At 36.4% G+C, this 13,196-nt stretch overlaps 1 pseudogene; it reads right to left on the bottom strand.

Moving 5' to 3' along the window:
- Window positions 1-1,418: 1,418 nt before the first annotated feature.
- LOC109101102 lies at window positions 1,419-11,629 on the bottom strand (annotated as a pseudogene).
- Window positions 11,630-13,196: the final 1,567 nt, after the last annotated feature.

Below are 13,196 nucleotides of genomic sequence, written 5' to 3'. Positions count from 1 at the left end.
GTTAGATTTTATTTCCATCATTTACACTTTCAAAATAACAGAAAACAAAAAAATGGCGTCTGCAAAAGTTTGGGCACCCTGCAGAGTTAATACCTTGTACTGCTCCCTTCGGCAAGTATCACAGCTTGTAAACGCTTTTTGTAGCCAGCCAAGAGTCTTTCAATTCTTGTTTGAGGTATCTTCGCCCATTCTTCCTTACAAAAGTCTTCCAGTTCTTTGAGCTATCTGGGCTATCTGTCACACACTACTCTTTTAAGGTCTATCCATAGATTTTCAATTATGTTGAGGTCAGGAGATTGTGAAGGCCATGGCAAAACCTTCAGTTTACGCCTCTTGATGTAATCCACCGTGGATTTTGAGGTGTGTTTAGGATCATTATACATTTGTAGAAGCCATCCTCTCTTTAACTTCAGCTTTTTAACAGATGGCATCAAGTTAGCGTCCAAAATTTGCTGAAATTTTATTGAATCCATTTTTCCTTCTACTTGTGAAATGTTCCCTGTGCCACTGGCTGCAATACAACCCCAAAGCATGATTGATCCACCCCCATGCTTAACAGTTGGACAGAGGTTCTTTTCATCAAATTCTGTGCCCTTTCTTTTTCAAACGTACCTTTGCTCATTCTGGCCAAAAAGTTCTATTTTAACCTCATCGGTCCACAGAACTTGTTTCCAAAATGCATCAGGCTTGTCTATATGTTCATTTGCAAACTTCAAACGCTGATTTTTGTGGTGAGGACGTAGAAGAGGTTTTCTTATGGTGACTCTTCCATGAAGACCATATTTGTACAAGTATCTCTTTATAGTGGAATGGTGTACCACAACTCCAGTGTCTGCCAGATCTTTCTGCAGGGATCCTGCAGTCAAACGTGGGTTTTGACTTGCTTTTCTCACAACCCTGCGAGCTGTTCTGTCTGATATTTTTCTTGGTCTTCCAGATCTTGCTTTAACTTCCACTGTTCCTGATGACTGCCATTTCTTAATTACATTCCGAACAGAGGATATTGGCATCTGAAAACGCTTTGCTATCTTCTTATAGCCTTCTCCTGCTTTGTGAGTGTCAACTATTTTCAGTTTTAGTTTTCTAGACAACTGCTTAGAAGAACCCATGGTGCTGATTGTTGGGGCAAGGTCAGATGAGTCTGGGCATTTAAAACCTTTGAGATTGACATCACCTGGTCATTCCAGACGATGATTGAGAACAATCCATGACACTGTCAGGTCTCAGCTTTCCAAAGGGGGCAGTGCATGCTATAAACTCTGCAGGGTGCCCAAACTTTTGCAGACACCATTTTTCTGTTTTCTGTTATTTTGAAAGTGTAAATAATGGAAATAAATTCTAACTTTTTTTGACATATTATAAGAATGTCTAAGCCTTTTGGAGATTTTTCCATCTTTTCTTGGCTTCTTTATGCAAATTTAATACACATTTTTACCTGGGGTGCCCAAACTTTCGAGCCCCACTGTAATCACACATGTCTTGTGGAGCTTTCGGAGTATACATTTATTTGACATTGTTGTGCCCTCTTTAGGACCAGCGACTAGTTAACATCAAGCTTAAAGCGTCATGGCAGAGCATTGAAGTCGACTAGTTGATTAGTCTGTGCATCCCCTACTACTGACTGTGAGTTTTTGTTATGCTTGAGTAGATTAGATGAATGACGGAAACTCTTCCCGCATACAGTGCAGTGATACGGTTTCTCTCCAGTGTGGATCCTCTCATGTTCTTGCAGAATTTCAAATCTCAACTCTCCAGTGTGGATCCTCTCATGTGTTTTCAGATGTGCTAACTGACTGAATTTCTTGTCGCAGTGTGAACACTCGTAAGGTTTCTCTCCAGTGTGCATCCTCTTGTGCTGTTTCAAATGTTCAGCTGTAATAAAAGTCTTCTCACACTCGAAGCACATATATTCTCTCACACCAGTGTGTATCTTCTGATGAACTTTTAAATTCTGCAGTTGTGAAAAACTCTTTCCACATAAAGAACATGAATGTGGCTTCTCCTTAATGAACTTTCAGGTGACTCTTCAGGTTTGAACCCCTCAAAAATGTTTTTCCACATTGATCACATTCATAAAGTTTCTCTTCAGTGTGGATGATCATGTGATTCTTAAGGTTTGCTGATTGTGTGAAACTCTTCTCACACAGATCACATGTGAATGGTTTCTCTCCAGTGTGGATCCTCTTGTGAATCTCAAGACTATGTCTGTTTGTCCAACTCTTTCCACACTGAGTGCAGGTGAAAGATTTCTTGTCTTTGCTTTTCTTTAAATCTTTCTGTTTGGTTTGAGAGCGACTCAAAGGGTTTTCTCCAGTTTTGACATTATGTTTCTCCTCTTCTTTCAGTTCTTCATTCTCCTCGTTTTCTTCAATCAACTCTAAAATAAAAGTAAAAAACTTTTTTTTTTATCAAATCACAGAGAGAAATGTAAAAAGAAGATATAAAAATTAACCCTGATATAACAGTGCAGAGTGGACAAGTGTTATACAAAATATTTTGATCATTTTGATACATTTTAAGTTTTTCGTTTCGGGGCAAAAAGAGTTATACTTAATAAGTTTTTCGTTTCGGGGCAAAAACAATTATTAAACATTTTAAACATTAGACACCTTAATAAGTTTACCGACTCTATACAAAAAAAAAACAGAAAAAAACCACCGACCTTATACAGTCAACTTTTTCGTTTCGGGGCAAAAAGAAGTTAGAAAAGACTGACCGACTGTATACTGTTAACGAACTTTCCAACACCCCCGCGCTGCTGGAGGCGGGGTTTAGATTAATGTAAACATGTGTCACGATGCTCGCGTGTATCCCCTAAACACAACAATGATGAAATGAAGAAGTGTAGACAATCTAGGTGTGAGATGGGGCCCAATGGTCAAAAGAATAATGATTAGCAGCAGTTCAGAGTGAAGTATCATGTTTGCAATACAAAATAACTATAATCAATCCTTTATGGGAAGTGTGAATGTCTCATAGTCTGGAAAACTTTAGCATGGTGTGGGAAAAAAATATTGGAATCAGTTTGTTGCTTTATTTTATAAGTGTTCATTTATTTTATTAAACTGGATAAATTGTTTTGATAAAAACAAAGGTTTATTATTGTATAAATCTGATTCCAAAAAAGTTGGGACACTGTACAAATTGTGAATAAAAACAGAATGCAATGATGTGGAAGTTTCAAATTTCAATATTTTATTCAGAATACAACATAGATGACATATCAAATGTTTAAACTGAGAAAATGTATAATTTTAAGGGAAAAATAAGTTGATTTATAATTCCATGGCATCAGCACATCTCAAAAAAGTTGGGACAAGGCCATGTTTACCACTGTGTGGCATCCCCTCTTCTTTTTATAACAGTCTGCAAACGTCTGGGGACTGAGGAGACAAGTTGCTCAAGTTTAGGAATAGGAATGTTGTCCCATTCTTGTCTAATACAGGCTTCTAGTTGCTCAACTGTCTTAGGTCTTCTTTGTCGCATCTTCCTCTTTATGATGCAGCCATGATGTTGTAATTGATGCAGTATGTGGTCACACATATTCATCCAGAAAAACTCAATCTCTTCACTAAAATATACAACGTATATAATGAAAAATTCAAACTTCTAGAACTTGGATATACCTTTCAGCATTGATGGTGCCTTTCCAGATGTGTAAGCTGCCCGTGTCGCACGCACTCATGCAACCCCATACCATCAGAGATGCAGGCTTCTGAACTGAGCGCTGATAACAACTTGGGTTGTCCTTGTCCTCTTTAGTCTGGATGACATGGCATCCCAGTTTTCCAAAAAGGTACAAACTTCAAATTTGATTCGTCTGACCACAGAACAGTTTTCCACTTTGCCACAGTCCATTTAAAATGAGCCTTGGCCCAGAGAAATGCCTGCGCTTCTGGATCATGTTTAGATATGGCTTCTTTTTTGACCTATAGAGTTTTAGCTGGCAACGGCAAATGGCACGGTGGATTGTGTTCACCGACAATGTTTTCTGGAAGTATTCCTGAGCCCATGTTGTGATTTCCATTACAGTATCATTCCTGTATGTGATGCAGTGCCGTCTAAGGGCCCGAAGAACACGGGTATCCAGTATGGTTTTCCGGCCTTGACCCTTACGCACAGAGATTGTTCCAGATTCTCTGAATCTTTGGATGATATTATACACTGTAGATGATGATAACTTCAAACTCTTTGCAATTTTTCTCTGAGAAACTCCTTTCTGATATTGCTCCACTATTTTTTGCCACAGCATTGGGGGAATTGGTGATCCTCTGTCCATCTTGACTTCTGAGAGACACTGCCACTCCGAGAGAGGCTCTTTTTATACCCAATCATGTTGCCAATTGACCTAATAAGTTGCAAATTGGTCCTCCAGCTGTTCCTTATATGTACATTTAACTTTTCCGGCCTCTTATTGCTACCTGTCCCAACTTTTTGGGAATGTGTAGCTCTCATGAAATCCAAAATGAGCCAATATTTGGCATGACATTTCAAAATGTCTCTCTTTCAACATTTGATATATCTATATTCTATTGTGAATAGAATACAAGTTTATGAGATTTGTAGATTATTCCATTCCTTTTTTACTCACAATTTGTACAGTGTCCCAACTTTTTTGGAATCAGGTGTGTATAGTCGTTTGGCATTTCATTTACTGTATACCTTTTAAATTTGCTTATTGAAAGAACAGCAGCAGTATGGTGTAACATTTATTTGAAACATGTATTTGGTGCTTGCTACCTTATATCTTTACGCTTTCCTTTCATTCTTTTCATGACTTTGGAAAACTTGCCTCGGATGTTTCTCTGCTTCACTTTTTGCGTAACTCCGGGTTGTCGACACCAAGCTTCGTTGCTATTTCTTTCTAGGAACGAAATACTGTCTCGACATCTTTAAAGTCTGTCCGTGAGTGATCGTACAGGTGTGGATACATTTGTGCAGCTTAGCTATTCGACACTCCAGTGTCTTCAGGAGATGTTGCTTTCCTTAATGACCTCCGCAGAATGAGGAACGAACCGAGAAAAAAAAAATTGTGTGTCAAAGAAGGTGGAGTTTCAGAACACACCCACTGATTGCGTAACCGCCACGGACCAATAGAAACACAAAAGTGTTTAGGAGCCGAAACGAACTCCCCCAGAGAGTTCGATTTGGTGAGCCGTTTTGAAGTGCCAAAACGAACTCCGTTTTGACCTGATTTTGTTCGAAATGATGTCATATCAGTTCATTCTTCTATTTCGTTTGAAGTATATCGGGGCCTTTACTATTTGCTGCTTCAGCTATATTATTGCACAGCTCTATATATCTTTCCTATCACAACAAATCAAAATATGACAAACTGTTTGAAGCTTTATAACCTTAATGTTCATCATCACTGAAGAATCAAGAATAAACACCAACCTGTTTGTTCTTCAGTGTGTTTGATTCTGCAGGGTTCTGGATCTCTCATGTTCTCTCTGTCCTTCAATAAACTCTGTCTCTGCAGATTTCACTTCTTCCTGATGCTTTGATGCTCGTCTTCACTTGTAGACTGATGGAAATATTCCAGCATTTATTGATGAACTGCAGTGGGAGGAGCTTCACTGATGGTGCGATTCATTGTGGGAGGAGCTTCACTGAAGGTGTGACTGTCATAGAAGTAGCTGCAATTTAAACAGCGTTGTGAACTGAGATCCATGTTAACTGCATACACTCCTGACTAATGGTTGCATAACTTTATAACTATTATTAACACACAAGTAGTTCTTTAACTGGTCAAATAACCCAGCACACAACAATGTATGCAACTCAAACTATTTGTAATTTGAGCTACTAGCTAATAACCAGACAGCCTAACAGTCATTAACCCTCTGAGGTCTGGAGAAGTTTAGACATGCCCTGACATTGGTGCTTTTTCAGTTTCTCAGAAACATCTCAATGGCTAAAGCCTGCATTTACTGTGATTCATATTTGTGTTTTTGAAAAATAAGGTTTATGTGTGGTAAGTGAAATTTTTTTTTTTTTTTTTTTTTTCAGTATAAGGCCATAAAACAAACAGAACTTTTGTTCAAAAGACTGGATGAGATTGGTGAGAACCGGATATGGTAGAATGGAGTTTCTGCTACAAAAATCACCCTGTTCACTCAAAGAAAACAAAAACAACAGACTGATTTAAATTTTGTAAGAGATGATTTGTGTTAGAATGGCTGTATGTGAAGTAGTGACAATGGCCATGAATATTTTGTGATTCACACCTGAGAGACAAAGGACCTCCCATCATTACTCAGTGGTGTAGTGCAGGTTATACGCAGCTTTACTCCTGTTTCTTTTATATAGTACTGTATTATATTACATAGAACATGAAAATATCTTTGCATTGTACAACATTTAGATGCAATGCGTCTTATTTCAAAATGTTTCATTGGTTTTCATACATTTTATTCTTGAATTATAGTTTGGGAAAAGTTTGATTAGTAAAATGCATTCAAGTTTGTCATAATAATATGTTAAATAATTTAAGCAATTTTGGCATTAGTGGGAACGTAACAGCAGACAACAGACATTTAATTGTTTGATCAAAATTATTGCAAAAGACAATTTAGTAGTGGCTGATATTGGTAAGATCATGTCACAGCATCTCTACTAAATTCTACACACTTGAAAATCATAGCGATGTCTGACTTTGGAAACTATAGTTCTCTCCTTAAATATGAAGTAATCAAACAACAGATTAATGAGTTAATCCAAATTTTACAAAATGGACATAATTATAATAGAAGTTAGACATTGCAGTGAGTTGCTGTTTTTGTCTCTTCTGGGGAAGATTCATTCACCTGTTTTGAGACATTTTGCTCAGATTTTTTAAATGTTCATCTGATCTCAAGTGACTTTTCTTTCTGTTTTAAAGATGTTTTATGTCGATTGTTTGACTAATAGGAAAATATAACTTATTTTGTGTTTCCTGCTAGCTAAATCTCACATACATCTCTAAACCTCTCTTTTCTTTACTCAGAGTTGATCTACGCAAGTATATGAAAACTATCCAAAGTTCTATTCATTCCGAAGCAGTGAAAACTCCATCTCTATATTCATTATGTGTCGCCTTTAGGTTTTTATTTTCCTTTTTTTTTTTTTTTTTGTTAACTTGGAAACACATCCCTTATGAAAACTACAGTTAAATCATGGTACCCACAAGTTAAGTTAAACTGTGGTTATACAAAAAAAAAAAAGTTTATACTTTATGTCCTTTTTGTTTTGCTTTTTTGTAACTATACTGTATTAATGATTTGAAGTTTTGTAGTTGTAAATAATAATATAAAAAGAAATCAGAAAAAAAGATTTACAAACTCATATGATCAGTTTCATATGCATCATATGATTCACAATATGACTTATAAGTCTATCTACGATCTCAATTAGGAGTAGGGCTGGGTGATATGATGATATATATCGGATGGACGAAATTAAAAGTATATAGATTTATACTGTGCTCTATCGTTTATTTCGTGGTGCCGCAAAATACATCATTTATGGCAATACTTTGTCATTATTTAAATGACAGCAGTCTTACACGCAGACGCGTGAATAACAGCATGGCGCGCTCACATCACATTGCTTAATTAAATTTAAATTTGAATGATTCCATTAAAACTTAATGTTTGCATGCGTTTTTAAGCACTGCAGTTTAAAACAACTGATTTTAGTCCGTTGAAACACAAACAACAGAGCTATATGCACGCACTTTCTCTGTTTCTGTGTGAGAGGAGTACGCAAGCCGCGCATCAGCTGCTAATAGAGCTCGTGAGCATTTTTGCCGCATAAACACTTACAGTGGGTACGGAAAGTATTCAGACCCCCTTAAATTTTTCACTCTTTGTTATGTTGCAGCCATTTGCTAAAATCATTTAAGTTCATTTTTTTTCCCTCACTAATGTACACACAGCACCCCATATTGACAGAAAAAACGTGAACACAGAGCATTGTTGATATTTTTTGCAGATTTATTAAAAAAGAAAAACTGAAATATCACATGGTCCTAAGTATTCAGACCCTTTGCTGTGACACTCATATATTTAACTCAGGTGCTTACCCATTTCTTCTGATCATCCTTGAGATGGTTCTACACCTTCATTTGAGTCCAGCTGTGTTTGATTATACTGAGTGGACTTGATTAGGAAAGCCACACACCTGTCTCTATAAGACCTTACAGCTCACAAATGTGCATGTCAGAGCAAATGAGAATCATGAGGTCAAAGGAACTGCCTGAAGAGCTCAGAGACAGAATTGATATTTCGGTTTTCTTTTTTAATAAATCTGCAAGGCACAGATCTGGCCAAGGTTAAGATAATAAAGAGTGAAAAGTTTAAGGGGGTCTGAATACTTTCCGTACCCACTGTATATGCGTCCAGATGCAAGTATCCTCATAAACACAGTCATTTAGGTCTTAAGGGATTGTAAACAGTTGCGAGAGAAAGCGCATATGTAATAGTATATTGGATCCGGACTTCGGTCTTAAAGGGGAAGCTGTCCAATATTTATCCTGTCTGTCATTCATGAAAATCTCTCACTGCTCTTGACTAAATTACTTTTGTAACTAGAATAAGAAAAATAAATAAATAAATAATGCAAATGCTAATGATTATGCATATATATATATATATATATATATATATATATATTTAATAGCCAAAAATTATTCATTGAATTTACAACATAGATAGATAGATAAATGGATATAACTTTTACAGTGAAGACTAATTCATTTACACAGTGTATTTCTTATTTATTGTAGTTTTTGTCCTATTGCTTGTAATTAGTTTGACTGTGACTCCAGTAAGCTTTTTTTTCGTATTATTATTTTCTTGATTATGAAAATTTCTATGGTATCTAAATCTTAAAAAAAACCTATCAAAAAAAAAAAACCTATATTAATAATATAATGGTAAAAAAAAAAACTATATCAGGATATATATCGTTGTTGAGATATAAAATTTCTCATATGGTGATATAAGATTTTGGTCATATCGCCCACCCCTAATTAGGAGTGTAAAATGGTCCACTTGAGAGATAGGTGGCGGTAATGGTAATGAGAGATAGTAATGAGAGATGGTAATGAGAAGTCTTGGCCTAGTGGTTAGAGAGTATGACTTCTAACCCTAAGGTTGTGGGTTCGAGTCTCGGGCCGGCAATACCACGACAGAGGTGCCCTTGAGCAAGTACACTCCGAACCCCCAACTGCTCCCCGGGTGCCGCAGCATAAATAAAAATCATGCCCACTGCTCGTTGTGGTGGGTGTGTGTGTGTGCACTTTAGATGGGTTAAATGCGGAGCATGAATTCTGAGTTATGGGTCACCATACAACCCCCACAACATTCTTTTAAAAGAAACAAAATCAATAATATGCCTCATAAAGCAACAACAAGAACAATATACAACAGCGCACAGCCTCCAGCCCTCTAGACAAGTCCGAACAGAGTCCAGAGTCCCAGTCTACTACTACTGAGGCCGAGTTCTAACATCAATGTATCATCACGAGCCACAGGGTTTAATTTGGATTTGTCTTTGCATATTTTTTATACTCGCATAGATTTTGTTATCATTGCCATACATTATAAGAGTGATAGACTGCAACGGCTGAAGTTAAAAATCATAATTTGTGTTCTACTGAAGAAACAAAGTCACCTACATCTTGGATGCCCTGGGGGTAAGCAGATAAACATCAACGTTTCATTTTTGGGTGAACTATCCCTTTAATACAGATCAGTGAACTCAACATTATGACCTCATCTAGCAACATATAGCAATTGTTTTAGTTATTTTCAATTGACAGCATTTGGCAACACTGGTCAGTGTTTTTTTCCTTTCATATTTTGATGTTTTAAGTGAAATGTGGAGTCATAAAAAAACAAACAAAAAACAGTTTAGTGAGACTCAATTAATATGATGAGCTGCAGCTCAAAATATAGGTTAGATTGAAACATTGTGCATTATGATCAGGTTTGTAACTTATTTCACTATATTTGAAATAGTTTGAGCTGCAGTTCAGTTGGAAATCAGTTGAAAGCATCGTCATCTCATACCACTGAAGTGAATGTTCAATTTTTCAGTATATTTTAATAAATACTTGAGAAATGATTGTTGTATCTGATTGTATTAGTCTATATAGAGTGATAGTCAATGTAAAAAGAGCAAATGTGAGAAGCAGATGAACACAAAACAGCAAAACAACAAAGTTAAAGAGGGTAAATTTTATCATTTGATCAGCTGAACTGTACTTGTATGTTTTAAACACTTCGGCTTCTTAGCTCAGCTCATGCATTTCTTGATAGCGTGCAGTTTTCTAGCGTATTTCTTTAACTTCTCAGGTAATATAAATGGTGTGACCCATTTCAAATGACAACAGCAATGATTACTTATGCGTATATTTAACTGTTTGAGCAAAATTATTGTTAGGGACAAATTAGTATTCGCTGGATATTGATAAGGACATGTCCCTAGTGTCCCTACTAATTTAGTTTTAAAGTTTGAAATTATACAATCTAATTTTAAAAAATACATATTTATTATGCTACATGTAGCATCTTTGTTTGGATTGTGATTCAGATGCAGTGGTTCTGCAGCTGTTGAATGCATTCTGATACATATAAAGGCTCAGTCAGGAAATGTGATAAACCGTGAATCCGCCAGAATCCTTTAAAAAAGATACAAAGCCAATATGATCCAGATTTTGAGTCAAGCCGCCCAGCTTTAGTAGCAGAATAAATAGTAAATATCTTACCAGTATTATTTTTTTTTTACAGAAATGTCTCAAGCACCACTAGCCCTACGTTCTGTTACTATGACAAATATTTAATTTCATTACTAGTCACTAGTGATTCTAAACAGGACGCCCATTGACATATTTTCAGCTGCTCTAATATTGATGAGTGTCAGATTATAAACACTCATTCAATAAGCCATTTCAGGACCAGCCTGCAGATCATCTCTCTTTAGTCTGAGTGTTTGCAGATAGAAACAAATAATTAAAGTCAGAATATTTGCTGCAATCTGATGACACCCATCTCCATTAACAACACAGGTCAATAACTACACTAGAGCACATAATAATATCTAAATATAGTTTGTTTTTGAACTACATTCTGAACAATAATTAAATTATCTATGCTACAATTTTGTATGTGCAAAAGCTGACACCAGTTTCTTAAATAAAAAAAGACACATGTAGGCTACATAAAGTACTACAAAGCAAAATTATAATGTTCCCTGTGTCTATATTATAAATCTGCTCATATATTTATGTAAAGATTTAAAATGTCCCAAGTGAAACCGATTAAAAACACTGCAGAAACGACCTCGCATATTGCTGCATAAACAAAGAGTATTTAAATACGCGAAATGTCGTGAAGAGCGAACTCACCTCAGAAGACTCCACGACTAAAGCTTCGGCAGCTCTTGATGCCTCATCAGGCGATGACTTAAATAACAGCGCTTTGCACAAAGTTACCTGGCATTACGGACAGACTTTGATGTAAAAACTTCTCTCTTTCCAAAAAACCTCTCGGGTCAAGGAGTTCCAGGCGCCAAAAATCAGACTTGTGTGCCGCGAGAGTCCTGAGAAGTGACGTCAAATCATTTAGCAGTTCAGCTCATAAACCCCGCCCCCTGCATGTACACGAATGGAGCGTGATGCAACTACGTAAATCAAATTAAACATGAAACTCAGTTTTCCCTAGTGTTTTTGGAGCAAAACATGATATTAGTCTTATTGTCATGTCTGACGCTATAAGCAAACATACTACCTATCCCTGTTGCCAGTATGGAGTGAAAACAGTATCAAATCCTCCCACAAAAACACGGGAGAGATCCGCACTTGTATCGCAAGCTGTTTTAGCATTTAAAACTTTGGTTTGACTATCCATAAATATAATTTAAGATAGGAACAATTGTATTTTGACTAGTCACAATGACAATAAGAGATATCTGTAATTAAGATATCTGTAATTACTTTATAGATATCTTCAATAGACGTGTCATACATCCACAAATGTAATAAGAGATATCTCTAATTCAATTTCGACTAGTCACAATTATAGTTCAAGATATCTGAATTGCAATTGCTCCTAGTTGAAATGCTGTTGTGTGACGTCAGAATAAATTTACTCTGCTCCTCCCCATCTACGCTGCTAACTGCTAACAACATAATAAAAGTCTGCTTTTGTTGTCACGGAGAGAAAAGCTACTGCATGAAGTGCCTCATGGATTATTAAATAAATCTGGATGCAGCCTTGTGTGGTAAAAGTTCTCCAGCGTGCATGTATGTGTGTTTTAATTGAATCCTGTTGCAAAATAGACCAAATGCAGTGTAATGTTCAATAAAGGCAGAAAATCACAATCTGCTCGTCTGAATTTATTCATCATATATTTAGACAATGAAAAACAATGTTTATTTTTTATTTATTTTTTTTATTTTTTTTTTTTAAAAGAAAGGTAGGCCTACCTTTAAAAGAAATAAAGGTAGGCCTAATTTGCAGATTTTATCTTACCATTCATTCTGACTTTTTTCTCAGAATTGTGATATATAGACAATGCAAAAAAAAAATATAACAACTCTAAAAAAAAAAGTTGCTATTTCTTTATTTCATTATTAATTAATTATTTCTTTATTTAGTGGCAGAAACGAGCTTCCATAAATAGTCCACAAGGTGGGAGTATTTTATTGCATTATAGCAAGAGATCCATGGTGATGATATTCTGCTGTGTTCAGTGATGAGCGCCAATGTATTCTTTTAGGCAGCGGCTATTTGCACTAGGTGTAAATAGCATATTTTCTTAGCGATAGATGCTATTTACACTAAGTGCAAATAGCAATGGATTCTCTTTACACTAAGTGAAAATAGCAGTATTTTTTTTAACGATGTGCTATTTACACTAAGTGCAAATAGCAATGGATTCTCTTTACACTAAGTGAAAATAGCAGTCCCACATAGCAAACGGACTTGGCCCAAATGTGGCCTCAAGCTGGCACTGCTGGCCTCCTGTCGGCAATGGCATGTACCCTTTCAGCCAGAGCTGGGCCATGTGTGGCAATGACGGCAGGGCGGTGATCCGGCAAACAATATGAGGGCCGATTGTTGGTGGGAGGAGTGTGGCCCAGATCAGTCAGGTGATAAATGGCCCAAATCAGGCTATGATCTGGCAGCATATTATGTGACCCATGATAA

Source organism: Cyprinus carpio, chromosome B22, assembly GCF_018340385.1.
Source record: "Cyprinus carpio isolate SPL01 chromosome B22, ASM1834038v1, whole genome shotgun sequence".
Lineage (NCBI taxonomy): Eukaryota > Metazoa > Chordata > Actinopteri > Cypriniformes > Cyprinidae > Cyprinus > Cyprinus carpio.
The sequence above is the reverse complement of the archived record's forward strand: the minus strand, read 5'-3'. Positions and strand labels throughout refer to the sequence as shown.